The sequence below is a fragment of the Polyergus mexicanus genome, unplaced genomic scaffold (assembly GCF_030449975.1).
Source record: "Polyergus mexicanus isolate NDT 795.1 unplaced genomic scaffold, iyPolMexi1.0 SCAF_2, whole genome shotgun sequence".
Lineage (NCBI taxonomy): Eukaryota > Metazoa > Arthropoda > Insecta > Hymenoptera > Formicidae > Polyergus > Polyergus mexicanus.
Genome location: NW_027223322.1, coordinates 8,596,522 through 8,613,228, shown reverse-complemented (window position 1 = coordinate 8,613,228; position 16,707 = coordinate 8,596,522). Strand labels below are relative to the sequence as shown.

Below are 16,707 nucleotides of genomic sequence, written 5' to 3'. Positions count from 1 at the left end.
TTCGCGACGGAATCGCTTGTATACTACATTAACTTTTAATTTGCTAAACGCCTCTCTCTCTCTCTCTCTCTCTCTCTCTCTCTCTCCGTCATCCCCGCGCGGTATTTATACATCGATCCTCTCTTTCCACTCTCCCAACCCTTTCATCCCTTCTCTGCTCGCTCTTCCTTCTTCCTTAATTCGCGTTACATTAATGGACCGCCGCGGGAACGCGGTTGTCCCTGACGGCGGGCTTATTGCCTCTTTCGCTAGTGCTCCTTCTATTTCTTATACACGGTAAGGCGTACCTCGTCCTTCTTTCCGGTGGCATGAAACCCCTCCCGGGTATACTTCCGGATCGCCCGCTCTGGGCTTTCCGGAAATTTAACAAGATCCAGGAACGTATTTATAGCGTTTTTGAATGAAGCAGGTTTGATCACTCTGAGAGCGATTAAATTTTTATGATTTACTATGAACATATGGTATGTTCGACCGTAAATGGGTTTTAAACCTGATTAATATAAATAATACATTAATAATATAAATAATATAAAGTTCTGCTTGACGCTATTTTAGGTTTAAAACACAAAATTCTTTGCCCTGATTAATCAATCAAACGCTTATTTGAAGTATTTCATTGATTAATTTAATAATTCAAGTACTAGTGGATGGAAAATGGAATTTATGATGTCATTAATCGATCTCAGAGAGCGATCAAACTTATTTCACTTGAAAACACTATTAGATACCTTTTTCTTTCTTGAGGAATAAAAAAAGCTGATTTTGTCAATTTCAAAAATGATTATCCCTCTTTAGATGTAATATATGAATTTGACGCAAAATGTTCTCATCTTAACTTACCTTCACGAAATAATACACTTACGTGTAATATATTATGAAAAGCTTTCAACATCAATAATTTTAATACGTTTCATAAAAAATCCAAGTTGAAAACTTAAGTCTTTTACGCTTCTGTAATCTTGATTACTGAACAAGTCTTATTTACAATCGTGCAAACAAGACTTTCCTTTGAATTATAAGCATCTCCCATTTTTCGTCCTTTACTGCATCTAGTAATCTTAACGTCTCGAAAGTTTACCGTCGAAATAACACAAACAAAGTGCGAACGCGGCTTATTTGCCGAGCTAATAAGTCTCGAAAGGGAGTCAGCGCCCTTGAAGCCGTTGCGCAAATATTACTGCGAGGGGCGCGACGTTCTGAAGGCGCATAAAAAATTTCTAGCTTGGCATTCTCCCCGCGTTGCATTCCGGAGGGAATAGTCGATATCAAGAGAAAAGGATCGACGATACTCGAGGTAATACGAGGAAGAGACTCGTTCTCGTAATAAAATCACTTGTTGGATTTCCGGCGATCTTACAGTTGAGCTTCTGATTTATGTTTTTGAACCGTCTTCACGCGCTCCGATATGGTATAGACGGAAAAGCGGAAAATATATCGCCGCCTTTTCCCCCAACTATACCGTATTGGATGCGCGGCACGTCACTTTGAAACTTTTGCCTATTCACTCTCATAACTTTCGGACGCACGCACAGCGCATTTTTGTATGAGTAATAAATTAGAATTCTTTGTAGAACTATAACACATATATTTTTTCTTTAAAAATTCAAATTTAATATATTTTATAGTAAAAAAGAGAGTTTTTATATAACTGATTTTATAATAAGTATAATTTTTTTAATTTTTAAAACAAAGAAGTTATAAAACTCAAATTTATCTTTATAATTTCTTTCTCATGAAAATTCTTTTATTATTGCATCTCTTATACCGATGATAAAAGAACAATTTGATGCGAAAGATATGAACAATTTAATTAAAGTATATATATTTTTTTATTTAAAATTCGATTTTCTATATGCGTCGTACGCGAAATATCATCACGAGGACTGCGCAGAAAATGGTGAAATGCGTTGGCCAAATCCGAGGAAAGCGCATTATTCTTTCGGGAATCTCGCACGCGTCCAACTATTCCTGACCATAATTACGTGCGTCCGTGACCTATTCCGTTCGTATACTTCGCGCGCATACTTCCGCCGCCGACAATTTCCGCCGCCCTCGTATAATTAACTCCCGTAGCCAGCCCGTAATTCACCTCCCGTAATCCGTTTTTTTTAAATAACACGTAATAACTTCGCCGAGCCTCCCCTTCGGTATTATCGAACCCGTCCTCCACCCTTTGCCGCCCTACGCCTTTGCGAGACAACAGGGAAGAAGCGAGGGGGAAGGAAGGATCGAGGTGCTTGGATTAAAACAATTACCGGCCGCAGAATGAGGAAAAGCGAAAGTTATAAAGCGTCGGCGCAACCCCTACAGGGTTTACCATCTCCCTTCTCTTCCATCCTGACCGTTTGACTATCTACAACATATACGTGCGAGAGGTTGTTGCTTTATCTATCTACTCTCGTACGAATTGCTACCTCTCCTGGCGCGACGGCGCCCCCATCCAACCCCTACGCTACCGAGGGTCGCTTAGCGCGCAATATAACCGACCGCAATAACATAACTATGATATATACGCACAATTTGGAGTAATTTCGTTAAAACAGAATAATGTTGGCCCGAGGAGATAACGCCGCTGATGTGTATTCTTGCATTTTCTGAAGAATTTTTATCATTAGTAATATTAAAAATAATTTAAAATAATTTTTTCATTAATATATACGTGTATATATATATATACATTGCATATATGTATATAGAAGACTATACAGGGTGTCCCAAATTTAAATGGCAAAACTTCAATAGCGTGTAGGGGACCGAAAAACTAAGACAAGAAGTCCTTTAGAGGTTTGCTCGTTTTTGCTCCATTTTAGAGAAAATCGCAAAAATTCAATCTCTCATTGTCAGTTGCTCTCTTGAATTGATTGGCACCGAATAAACTTTCTACTTCAAGGTTCCTTACATATGTAAACGCTTGATGTTATCCTTTACGGTGCCAATCAATTCAAGAGAGTAATTAAAAGACCGAATCACAGATGTAGTGCACCAAATATCACTAGAACAATGTCTAGCTGCAATTAATGAAGTCACTGCTAGATGTAATGCTTGCATTGCTGCAAGAGGACAACATTTTGAACAATATCTGCATTAAATAGATGATAATATAAATAAAATGTAAATAAATAAGTAACGAAAACTTATTTTGTTTCTTTTTTTGTAATTTTCTCCAAAATGGAGCAAAAACGAGCAAACCTCTAAAGGACTTTCTGTCTTAGCTTTTCGATCCCTTACACGCCCTTGAAGTTTTGCCATTTAAATTGAGGACATATTTTATACAAAAATATAGTATTTCGTATCATATAGTATGTTGTTATAATACGTAAAATATTTCGACATCAAAGTAATAATAATATAGCGTTTGGTTTTTGCGACGTATAGCTCACTAATGTTTACATGATTCGACTCTGTTATCATTCGCGTGACGATACAAACAAGAAAGTAGTGATGCGAGACGCTCCGATGAATTTCTTTTCTAAACGCGATCGCTAATATTGGAAAATTATTTGTTACAATAATATAATGATTAATTAACATATATAATCCTGGATAAGCCACGATTCAATTTTTATCTTATCTAATATCACAAAGCTATACATTTAATAGCATTATTTTTCGAATTATAATTACGTTTTCACATTACGTTATTAATTTATTTGATTAAAAGTTACTGATTTCATATATTAAAAATTATATATATCATCAGATTAGATTTTTATATTTATTTATACTCTAATTTTCTTTTTCAGTGAATTGTTAAAACGAACAGCCCAAGACAAAGCTTTAACGCAATGACATCTCTTTAGTCCTTATATTGATTAGTGACTGCATCTATATACTCATTACTTGTTAAGGCATTATTTAAACATCTTATTTACATAGTCTTTTTTATTTGCACAAGAGAATATCCATCTCCAGTCATCGACGATCTAGCCACTTTCCACGCGTTTATTGCGAATGCATTTGTATCGCGGACAATTCCGCCACCGGTAGGTAATGTTCCGTACGGTCAGAAATAAATTAATAGCGCCCCCCCAAATCGACACGTGACGCTTGTTGTCGTTGATTGATGAGGGGTACGGCCGTGTTAAATAAGAAATAACCGACGTTCATTCGCGGTGTAACATTGGGCGCAAGTCGCGAGCCGCGGATTTCGAGAGCATGGATTCGCCCTCTTCGTATGGCTAATGAGTTTAGAATCTGGGCTACTCGGTCGCGATTATCGATCACGTGTCAAACTGTCATTTGTAGATCGACGTAAAATTGAGAGACGACGCTTGTGTTGGATTAAAACTTGACACGCTTCGTTAAAATGATTTGCTGAAGAACATTGATGTAATAAATCGTATCTACGTATGTCTAGCATTATGATGATAGTCAATAATTTTATGTTACTAAGGATTCAATTGGGAAATAATTTTTTTCTACGACTTTTATTTACAATCTTTCAATAAATCCTTCAATATATAAAGATATGTCATTTACTCTTTAGAAAGAAAAGCTTTATTTTAAGTAGAGTTTTTTTTATGTTTGTTTTAAATATTTTAAAAAATAGAGATTAAATATTATTTAGGAAATTAGTATTTTTTCGAAATTTTTACGCGGTTTCTTGAGATCGGATCTTGAACGGCGTTACGGCAATGCCGTTGAAGAAAGCGTATCAAGGAGAACCCGATTTTCCGTTTGCCGCGGTCACCCATGGTGCGGCATGCGCGTCTCCCTGAAGACATCCTGTGTTCCGTGTTCTCCACCATAAACCCACCACTGCCGTGGTGGTGCTTGTAGCCGAGCGCCGTAATAATACGTAATATCTTTACTGTTTTAGGCAGCCGCTCGCGTTATTCGGATGCCGCGCGTGCCTCGGAAGTTTAATTTCGAATCGTATTATATCCGGTGCGCGCGCTACAGGCACGAGCTACGGAGCAGGAGAGAGTCAAATCGAGAGAGAAGGAGAGAGGAAGAGAAATTGAGATGGGGGTATAAAAGAGAAGGATCCTCTAGGATAGAGGAGCAAAGCGGGCAAGGAAGCCGAGGAGAAGAGGAAGAAACGAGGAGGTCGGAGGATTTGCAGTCGAGCAGCCAGTCGGCCAACCCCCTCGGAGCATCGAGGGGGTGCACGGGTGAGCAGGAAGACGGATAGATCGAAGGAGGTAGAAGGAAGACAGAAAACGGGAAAGAGGGAGAAAGGGAGACACGAGCGGTCCAGACCACGTCTGTGGAAACCGTTCATCGAGAGGGCTGGAAAGGGATAAGGGATCCGGATAGGGTTAGTGGTATGGTCGATGGGGAAACGCTGAGACGAGGCCGCAACTCCAGGGGTACCAGCACGCTACTGCACATCGGAAGCGGGGAATAGTAGTGCGAGCGCGAAGGGATGCACCGTGAAAGGTATAGCGAGTCGGAGGAGAGAAATGTACAGGGAAGGAGATGGCCGCGAATGAGGGAGGAAGTCGCTCGAGAAACTTGGGGAATAGCCGAGGTGTTCTCGGTTTTCACTTAGAAAGACGTTGAATGTTTCGCGGCGCGCTCGAATAGACGGGGTTGCTGGTGGTTGGTTGAGAACTGCCGGATTCTTCAGCGGTATCATCATGGAACAACAACAATCTGACGATCTTACGCTTGTTTGTTGAACTTTGAGCGCGGCTTTAAAAGCACGTGAAGCCGTGAATTGTCGCGAATATGCGAACGTTAACCGCAAAACTTTTGCATAAACTATATAAAATGAAGCTATGATTATTAGTTTGTTTATCATATAGAGCAAGTATCATATTTTGATTATTCTAGATGAAATGAAATGTTGATCACGACAACATTTTGTTGGCAGAAGTTTGAAGTAAAGAGCATAAAAGCATTTCCCTTTGAAGCGATAGATATACGCTTATAATATACATTTCCTTCTGATACATTATTGATTCTATCTTATCAAGAAGAGAGAAAAGAGGATTCTCTATTCTTACTTTGCGATGTAAAAGGGAACATGATATAAATCGGGAGGGAAAAATAAAAACGATTGAAAACTCGGATACTAGAATAATGTCGAAGTTTACGACGCGTATAACAGAAACTTAGACGGAGATCTTGTATGCAGGAAAAGAGAGAGAGAGAGAGAGAGAGAGAGAGAGAGAGAGGAATTTTACGACAAATTCTATTAATTGCCATACGTTAATGTCTCGCGTACGTTTGGAAAACAATACGAGATACGCGACATTTATAGTAGGCACTGCTAATGATGGCGCAAGAAATACCGACGGGTTTAATGCATGCACTTCCCCAGGAATGTTTAACGTAAGAACGACAAGCAACGCGATTAATGACAATAGTTGAGAAGAGGATACTATTCTGTTGGAGAAGTTTCCCGTTCTTGTAACCGTACTTGAAAACGATATTCTGCATGCTTTGACTGTTATGCGTGGCTGAAGCGATATCATGTGAGAGTATTGTATCAATATTTATTTTTAATAAGAATATAAATTTCTGATTAGCTTAGTAAAAAGAATTTAAAATAGATTTTATTTCATTTTGTACCTTACTTTATAATACATATACGAGAGAGAGAACTAAAGTGTCGAAAATATAATTTAGAAAAATATTTATAAAACTATTAATTATATATAGATATTTTTCTCTCTATTTTTTTTTTTTTTTTTAATTGTATTATTTTATATTATATTAATAATCCGCAAAAAATATTAAAATAAATGTTTTCTGCAAAAATAGAAACATGAGATTTTTCTCATTTATTCATGGAAATTTTATAATATAATGTATTCTATATTTCTCTCTTTTTATTATTTCTACTAAAAAATATCTTTTTTAAAACAAAATTTATATTATTGTTAATTCATAAACAGTTTTATAATTATTATACCTTAATTATTAAAATATATCTAATTTTTATTTCCATTTAATTAATATTTTAATTATTATTTCTATAAGCAATATTATTCGTGCGCGCTTAAGCTATTTTTATCAAAATTTCGAATAATCAATAAAAAATAGTAATAATTGTTCTACATGAGAGTAACTTGAAACGCTGATCAACTCCTAAAATTTTATAAAATATAGTATTATATATATTATAGTATTATATAAAAATTTACAATAAAAATATCTATAAATGTATATTAATAGATAAAATATCTTATAAATTCTAATAATTATATATATATATATATATATTTATTTATTTTTATATTTATATTAGTACTATCAAGATATCAAGATTATAAAGGCTCATATAAAAGAACTTTCCGTATAATCACTGCGTACAATCAATCCGTATATTCTGTATAAAGGAGCTTCCTCAAAACAAGAAGGGTGACGGATCAACAGCGCGTAGCAGAATCGCGTTGTTCAACAGAAATGATAAATAGGGGAAAGGGGGGAGGGGTCTGAGGATCCCAGTTTTATCCTAATGCAAATGAAAGGATGCATCGCGAAGAACAGAGTCGAAATATATAAACCGAAAAGTAAGCCGCAAAGGTGCCTTTTTTGAGATACTTTGTACCGTAAACAATGAACCTCTCTAATATGCAAATATTACAAAAAAAAATAAAAAAAAAAAATTTTGTCCGTAGATACTTCGACGATTTTTAGCAAAATTTGCAAATTTAATGATATTATATAGTGTTTCGTTAATATAGCGTAATTGATTTAATATTTTGTGCGTTTTCATGATGGAATTAATCGTCATTGTCGAGAGATAAATGCGTCGAAGACCTTTACGTTTTGCAACGTCTTGCAAAAGGAATTTTGTACATTGTAACATCTTTACATAACTTATATCTTAATTAACACGCTCCCGCGTATATAATTCCATTACATGTTGATACGACCAATTGACTTTTAAACGGCTCAATAATAAAATCATACAGACTCTTGCCATTCATTCAATCTCTTGAATTCGAGCAATAAAAGTAAAATATGCGATGAAAGGTGGAGTAGCGGCGGGACGTTAATAGACAATTTGAAAAGTATTCTCGAGGATGACACGCGACAAGACGACATTTGAATAATCCCACGAGGAAGAAGAGAGGACGACAAAGAATAGGGGGGAATAGAGACACAGAGAGAGATTGAAAGCGAGACGAGGGAGTAAGAGAGAGAGAGAGAGAGAGAGAGGGAGAACCGCAATATGCCTCGACTGAAAATTGGGCGGCCGGGTTCACATCCCTGGATATGTCTAGCAGATAGTTTGTCCTTGACTGCTTAATTAATTTTACCCCCGCGCTCAGAAACGGACGGGGAATCGTGCTTTACGTACATCTTGTTTGAAGACCCGTCCCATAAATTTGTAACCCGAGTGCTTCGTGCCGCTGACAACGTAAATTCCGGCCCTTGCGCAAAATTGCGAAATTTGACTTCCGCCGAGGTTTCCGCGTCTTCGTTTGTGCGAGACTTTGCGCGGTCGAACATTGAGAAAGCGATAGCCATTACTTTGTTACGGATAGAATACTCAAAGATAAAATAAACTTTGAATGTGTCGCGTTATCGCTCTTTATTTTAGCACAAATGAATTAATAAACATCGATGACATATAAATAATAGCGCGAATTAATTTTGAACAGATAGATAATTACACTTTATTCTTTTGATTTAAACAATATTGAATTTTTTAAAAGTGTAAAAATGTGTTTTTCTCGAAAATTATATAGAGCAAAGAGAGATTAAATGATTTTTTAATTTGATTGTGCATATTTTAATTTTTAATGTACAATGGATGCGTGTATTTTAAACATTAGTTAATTATTCGGATATTTTATGTTGAGATAGTTTGGATGGAATAAAGAAAGAAAGTGGCAAAAGAAAGATGAAATATTTTTAGTGTTAAGTCGTGTTAAAACGGATTTATATGCGACAAATATTCATAAGGTTTGCAGAATTATCAAATTAATATTTTATTCTTATAATATTGTCTCTTTTCCTTTTCTGTGACATTTAAACAATATCGGCAATCGTGTCAGAAATTTTGACGGCGTGTCAGAAATTACGATATTCGAGGAAGCTAAAAGCTGCCGATCGAATTCGATTAATGTTCTTATAAATTAATAATGTAAGTGTCCGCGTTGTCTCTATTTTAGAAAAGAAGTCTATTTCCAAACTTATATGGTAGAATAATATTTATAATTGACCATAATGTGAATTGACAATCTCGAATAAATGACGTTGTATGTAAATGCTGTTTTTTTTTTTCTGATAATAAATGGCACAACCAGATATTAAGATGAAATGATTAACGGATAGAGAAAATTGAAAATTCTATTTTATCCGATTTATCGAGCTTATATGCGATATATAAATCTAGGAATTCAACGTCTGTGTTTCAAATATAAATCTAATTATAATATAAGGCGTCTTTTTTAAAATTTATTTTTATATCTGTTTGTGTGACATGTAGAAGGAAGTATCTGAGAAATTGAGAATTCGCTACCTTTTCTCTCTTTATTCTTCTATAAGTTCAGATTATTAATAACTTAAGAGCGAAACAATCGTCATATTTTTTTTAATATTGAGTTCTAGATGAGAGAGAAAATGACAGATGCTTTGTATATTCACCTATAGCGGGGGCATGCGTAATCCTGATTATCATGAATAACATGCGCGGCTATTAAACACAAAACTGCCGGCAAAATTGTCTCGTGAATTAGACGCGATCGTCAGTTAATCACCGATACAATCACTACCGCGACACGTATGTATCTCTTCGAGCGCATTACTCACGTGTTTACTCACGCGTTACATTCCGCCAGCATCATCCGTCGTTACTTCGCTATCAGCCACTTGACAAAAGTCACGCGGAAGATTTACAGACGACCCCCTTAAAACCCACCCCCGTCCAACGGCCAGTACGTATTGCGAGCGCAGAGGTAGATGGCTGGAAATTATTTACACGCTCCCTGGTTGCACAATGGCTCGCCCAATACCAGGTCAGAGTGCATTAACGGTTCGTTCGTTTAAAGCGACCGAGCCGAACCAATATCGCAGAGAGCGCAACGCTTGCATGCCCGGCACCTATAGAGAGCCCTCCCCGTGTTGTAAATCTTCCGATTTGCGAGCGAGAAAATTAAGAAGCTATTAATCCGATAGAAACCTGGCGCGCACCACTCGATCGATATACAGAATGTAGCGGAAATCGCGCTCGTTCTCTCAATTACAGATTCTCGGATGAATTTTGTAATTTGTTTTTAACATAAATTGTGTGTCAGAAAGTATTATCTTGCTCTCTCTCTCTCTCTCTCTTTCTCTCTCTCTCTCTCTCTCTCTCACAGAATCATTTGACGCTAAAGATTGTAAATTGTCGACAAAGTTTTAACCTCATATAGTCGCAAGATAATAGACGTATATTAAGTTTCCAAAGTGAAATTTAAGATAAAGTTTGCTCGATTTATCCTCTTAATTCTTCGCGAGATAATATTCTATTGACGCGTGAACGTGTAACAGTTTTTAGAAAATTAACTTGTTTTCTATTATTCGAAGAACGTGTGTACTAATGCAATATCAACATATTAATATTTACAATCAGGTTACTAAGTAATAACAAGAAAAACCAATTAAAAACAAACCATGAAAGATAAAGATTACTGAATCGACAAAAATAGATAGCGCGACAAAAGTGCTTTTACACGAAAGTAGTAATTTGTACCAGTTCTTTTTTTTTTCCAACGAATTAAAAAACGGTAGAGAGAAGAAAACCGTGATTAAAACCGTGCTCTTGGTAAACGATAAATCTCCGAAATTCTACATTTACGGCCGTTCCGGGGGAAGTTTCTACCGAGGGAAGCGAGATGTTCCGGCATCAATCGCTAAGCAGCAATAAATACGCTCCTTCCAATTTCCGTAAGGAATTCGCTTTCCGACTTTCGCGATACCGGGGGCTCACGACAGTACCCCGCCATGGGGATTCATGGATTTCGGATATAGCGGGGAGCGGCGAATGGCCGTTAACGCGAACTATAAGAAGCCCGAGCGATAGTACGAAGCCGGGTAGCGCGCAGGAAGGCTCAAAGCGCCGGAACTCCCGGGTAAGTGTAGTTTCCGGTACCATTACCGAGACGTATCCGCTACGTTACCCCCGTTTCTACTTCTCCTTCTTATTCTTGCCGCGAGTTCGCGACTGGTGCTCTCGGTTATTCTCGCAAATCTCGGTTGCCAGACGTTACGCCCAACATCGCAGCATCGCTCATTGCAAAAAGTTTTCGCATTATAATACGAATCGTTCATATAATATAATATAAAAGATGTTCGAAATATTATAGGGGACATTTTTAACTCTTATACTTGAACAAAAGTTTACTATGTTATATTTCTATAAATATCAAGATCGCTTTTCCACTAATATTAACCGGAGATGTTCAAGCATACATAGCCAGTATGGTTTCTCAAGCAGAGCATCTCTCATTATACAATATTTATATTGCATCGTATATAATGGCCACTGAAAGGTAGAGGAAAGAAAAGGGGGAGCGTGATTTGTGGGCGAATGAAGTGGCATGAGAGAAACAAATTGCCTCAAACGAAATTAGAACGAGTTCGCGCTTTTATTAGAGAGCCGAAATAAAAATGAGATACGTGCAGGGAAAGGGAAGTCGAGAGGCGCGTATATACGCGCCTACGAATCGCACCGGAACAACGAACAGTTTCCGGACTATTTTGGACAATGCCGGACGAGGGATCTTGCTCCTCCAGTTTCCATTATTATGTTTGTCGCTCTTCATCTATCTAATCAACGACCTCGAGGACTGACTCTCCTCTCTCTATATCTAAATGAAAGAAAGAGAGGAAGAAACCAGCTGCTGCAGCAGTTTCGTTTTGCTTACATTCGCATTCGAGGCGTATCCGATCGAAAACGAGATCATCTTATTACTTGAATATTCCTCGCACGATAAATTTTCTATCCCTTTTATCATTAGCGCGTTCGCGACAGAAGGAGATCGGAGCTAAGAAAGTCTCGAGAGGAGTTCGCAGAGAAAGCCTCAACTGCGAAATTTCAGAAAAATGTCGATTGTCTTTTCGTTTTATATTTATATTCTTTTATTTGAATTATACTGATTGAGCAATCAACTGATATTTTATTATGCCATGCTTGCAATTTTTTATGCACCTTGTTATTATGAAAAATTCAAAAACTAAAAATTTCATATGTTTTCTGATAGCTATTTGAGAGAGATATAGGATGTTTTCAAAATATTCTCTCCTTTCCTGACGAATCTTCTTATAATACATACAAACGCATCCTGTAAAACTATATATAAAGCGATCTCTGAGACAATTTTATTTATGTATATATTGTGATTAGATCATTTCGGGCAAATCGCATATCTTCTGACCTGCTTTCGCGTTAGCACGAAATTCGAAATGGAGTATCGAGTATTACGCTATAAGACTTGCTAATGTTGAAGTGAAAGCTCGTTTCAGATTTGAGAAAGATGAAACCAAAAGGGAGAGAGATAGAGATATACGCGAAGGGCACGAATATTTACCGCATATGTTCCGTAGCACAGAATACTGCGATTGCTGGGACGCAAAACGCTGCGGCCTGATTCCTCTGCCCATCCTTCTTGAAAAGAGCGACTGGCCCTAAGTGGTTATAAACCAGAGCAGCACCCATTCGAAGTTCGAGGAGCGAGCTTCAAAGTCCAGCATCGAAACTTATTAAGCATAATGCATCTCGGCTGTTCCTTTCAAATTGAATTCCTGGGAGAATACATGCGCATATGCATGTACAATCGTCTTCTCAGATACATTCCTAGATATAATAAGTTTTCGTGAATATTTATTTCTCGATTTATTTCTAAAAGAATCTTTTAAATTTTCGTTTTTCTTCTAATTACTTTTATATTATTTATTTTCCGATAGATTTAATTTTTCAGGTTGCATTTGTTAATTTGCAATATTGCATTTTATATAAATCTTTCTGTAAATATACACGGTTACCAAAAAAAAAAAAAAAAAAAAAAAAACAGAGTATTTAATAAAAATCATCAAAGGATAGATTTATGTATGTGTGGTGTATATTTTCATAAAATATAGCGGTAAAAAATATGCGAAAAAACGAGCCGCGCGTTTAGGGGCCGGGACAAAATGTATTCCCTTTAAAGCCCTCGGAATAATTGATATCCGCGTATCGTGCGAAACTCTTTTCGAGAATATAACTAATGTCCAGGCTGTGAGAGAGCGTTATGACACGAGCGAGCGAACACGAACTCAATTTGGTAACGTTCGTGCCCAAGCGTAATTGCTTAGGCGATCACTGAATAACACATGCGTTCTGTCATTTGGTAACACAATCATAGAGATTAGAGGAACTCGATACAACTCCCAGTAGAAATACCTGATCCCTGGTATTTCCCTTAAAATTCGTCGATAATGACACTTAGGAAAATTACCATTTTATTTATAACAATGGCATTTGCGTGGAAGGTAAATAACGATGGTATTAACATATCGCGAAATATTAAGCATGATCTGTGCGAAGCTTTGTGCGAAATAATGTATTTAATAACTTTGGTATATCAAAGGATCTATAGCGGGAACGCAAGGAATGCGAATATGTTTAAATTTTAGGGTCTGTAAATTTATGAATAAAGTTTGAAACTCCTATGGATCAAAGAATCTATAGTTTTAAGTGTCTGTAAATTCATATTTCTGTGAATAGAGTAACTGTAAATTTAAGGATGCAAAACTTGGAGAATCTATGTGAGGATCTTGAATGGGAAAATCTTCGTGTCCACAAATCTATAGAAGATTAATGGATTTCAGAACTTGGGTTAATTTAAGTTTCTGAATTTGTAAATTTAGAGATATGAACGAAGGAAGATCTAGAGCATCCTAGGAGAGACACGTAGAGAAAATGAGATTTATAAATTCAAAAACTTATTGTATATTTAGGTACCAATAAAAATTTGGAAAGATATTTTATTTGAAGTATCTAATATAAAGTTGTGAGACTCGAGAATTTAAATAACTTCTAACGAATAAATGTACGCGTTTACACGTAATACGCAATTTTCGACGAATCGTACATTATTCCTGCAACGTTCGCGAAAACCGATATCCCTAAGCGCGATCATGTTCCATTTTAGTACCGTCGCGTCTCTAGGGGAATTTCCCGTGTTAAGTCTTAACGTTCTCTCGCCGCAAACGAGTCGAGCGTCGGCGTGGCACGTCCGTATGCCATTTGCTCTTGTCGCGGCAATAACTCGTCGCCGCTGAAATACTTGCGGGAATTTAAAAAAACACGGTACGCGAGCGCCCGTTAACTTCTGCAAGAAATTATTAAGCGGCCTCTGTATTACAAGCCGGAGAATTGTGCGCGATACGTGCTTTCGGGCGAGAAGGCGGCGTTGTAACGATCTTGAACGCGTTAAGCTCGCGCGATCTCATCTTCGGTGTTTCCTTCCTTCTATTTGTCCACCCTCCGATTCGAATGACCCTCCACCTTAAAGGATATTGCGTCTCTTTGCAAGAGCGTTCCGTTCATCCTCTTCCCTCGCTCTTCTCATTTCTATTCTTTTTATTGAACACGATCAGAAGACTAGCGTAAAACGTCACACTGTTCTTCCGTGACAGGCGAGAAATAAAATGTATAAAAGCAATTTTATATATATATATATATTTTTTTTTTATTTTAAATATTATATATTTTATATTATATAAATATTACATCATATTGTAAATATTCCCAGTAGTTATTTTAAAAGATTCCGTCGTTAAAATATTTTTTCGGTGTTCATAGCAGACACGTCATATAAAATAGTTGCATGGTAATAAATTGGATGTTTTAATTATCCTGATTATTTATTATATCTTTATATTATAGATACACAATACATTATATCAAGTTTCCATAAATTAAAAATTAACTTACTATACAACAGGTATTTATATCCGAGAAGCGATATTGGCGTTATGTTATTTCGCGTTAGTCTATAATATCGATATAATTCACACAAAAAATTCCAGCAAGAAATATTTATAAATTACCATTAGAAGGGCATTTATCAAATTTGCCATTCCGTATTGCATGACCTTTAAGCGTATCTATTCGGACAGTCCGCCCGCTATTTACGCTGATCTATTCCCCGATATTGGTCGAATCGACGCACCCTCGTACGCCACGATCGATCTCTTCCTCGACCTCGCTCTCTCAATCCTCTTTTTCGCTTTTACCCCAGAATCCTCTCCCGTTTCTCTATCACTTACCGACAATTCTCCGCTCGCTTTTCCAACACGCGTTCGCATAGAGAGGCAGACTCCGCTATTGCTTTTGCGTCGAGAACTTCGCCAAAGACGCAAAAATGAGAGTGCTCGCGGCTAGCGAATCTTAAAGCGGTAAAAAAGACGAGGGTGCCTGCGAACGATAACGTCTCTCTTTCTCTCTCGTTTTTTTTTTCGAGTTTCCTCGCTCGGCCGTGCACCACGTGCGTGTGACACAATTTTTTGGAAAAATTCTAGTTTTTTTCTTTTTTTCTATCGAGAAATTGATAATGAGTTACAGCATCATTAACGATCGAATTTTATTAATTAGCAGCGTAATACAATTTTACGAGGAATGTTTTTTACTTTCGAATTTGCGGAATTTTTTAAGTTTTCCTTATTCGAGATTTGAATCGTCAAGTATCCTACACATATTCTTTCTTATACATATAACACAATTACGTTCATTTGAAGAATTATCATATAAAAACGCAATCGTACTTCTGATCTCTCTCAGTCTATCAATTTTATATTTATTATATCAAACTGCAATGATTATAACAATATAATATTGTTAGAAATTTCGCATAACGCACACGTGCGTATACCTCAATTTTTAATTAAGAAGATAGTGAAAAATTTCTATCTTGCTTTACGGAATCGCGTAACCGGGATGTCGTATTTATTCGAGACACAGCGATAACTTTAATACGAATATTCGCGCGAAATGTCAAATCCCAGCAAAATGTTCGCTTAAAAAAGAAACATGGCATATATATTCATTAGCTCTTTTAATGGCATCCCGCTATACTTTATACGATGCGCGTACCGTGTACAGTCGCGTATTCCGAAAGTTCCAAGTCGCTTTGGCAAAAGTTACAAGTCATGTGGGAAAAAAATTCCGCAACGCTGAAATGTTCCGTCGTGTTTCTCTCCGTTGTGTAGCGCATCATAAAACATACCGTTATACCGTCCAAACTTTTAATACCCCGTCACCGAATAGGATCGTAATGCTTATAGCGATTTCTACATCTATCTCGTGCAAATATATTTGTTCTCAATCTGTTTGTCAATTTAATGCACAAGTTTTTGCTGCAAGTTTAATTCTATAATTAATTAATCCAACGTCGTGTAATAACACATGTATAAAGTTACTTGAATCTGTAAAATAATACATTACAAAAACAATTAAAAATTTTCTTTCAATCTCGAGCCTTCCTTTAATATTTCGCACAAACGCGACTCGTATAGTATAGTTATCTATCAATAACATACGTCCAGAAACGATTAAGAGACCATGATGCTGCGAACTTTAAGTACCGCTAACGATTGAATCGATAAATTATTCATTATTGCGTAATCGTTTATTACAGCAACGTAATTACAATAATTCGAAATTATTGTGATGGATGAGAATCTTTGGATTTAACGAACGCGTGACGTATCGCGTTCCCCACATTCCACGAATTCATTATAGATAAGGCGATCTATACTACACACACACACACATAAACGTAT

The 16,707-nt window shown here is 36.7% G+C and overlaps 1 protein-coding gene across 1 annotated transcript in view; it reads left to right on the top strand.

Annotated features, from left to right (window-relative positions):
- Positions 1-16,707, top strand: part of LOC138944801 (carbonic anhydrase-related protein 10-like) — a 253,528-nt gene that overhangs the window by 198,505 nt on the left and 38,316 nt on the right. The gene's annotated exons all lie outside the window — the stretch shown is intronic.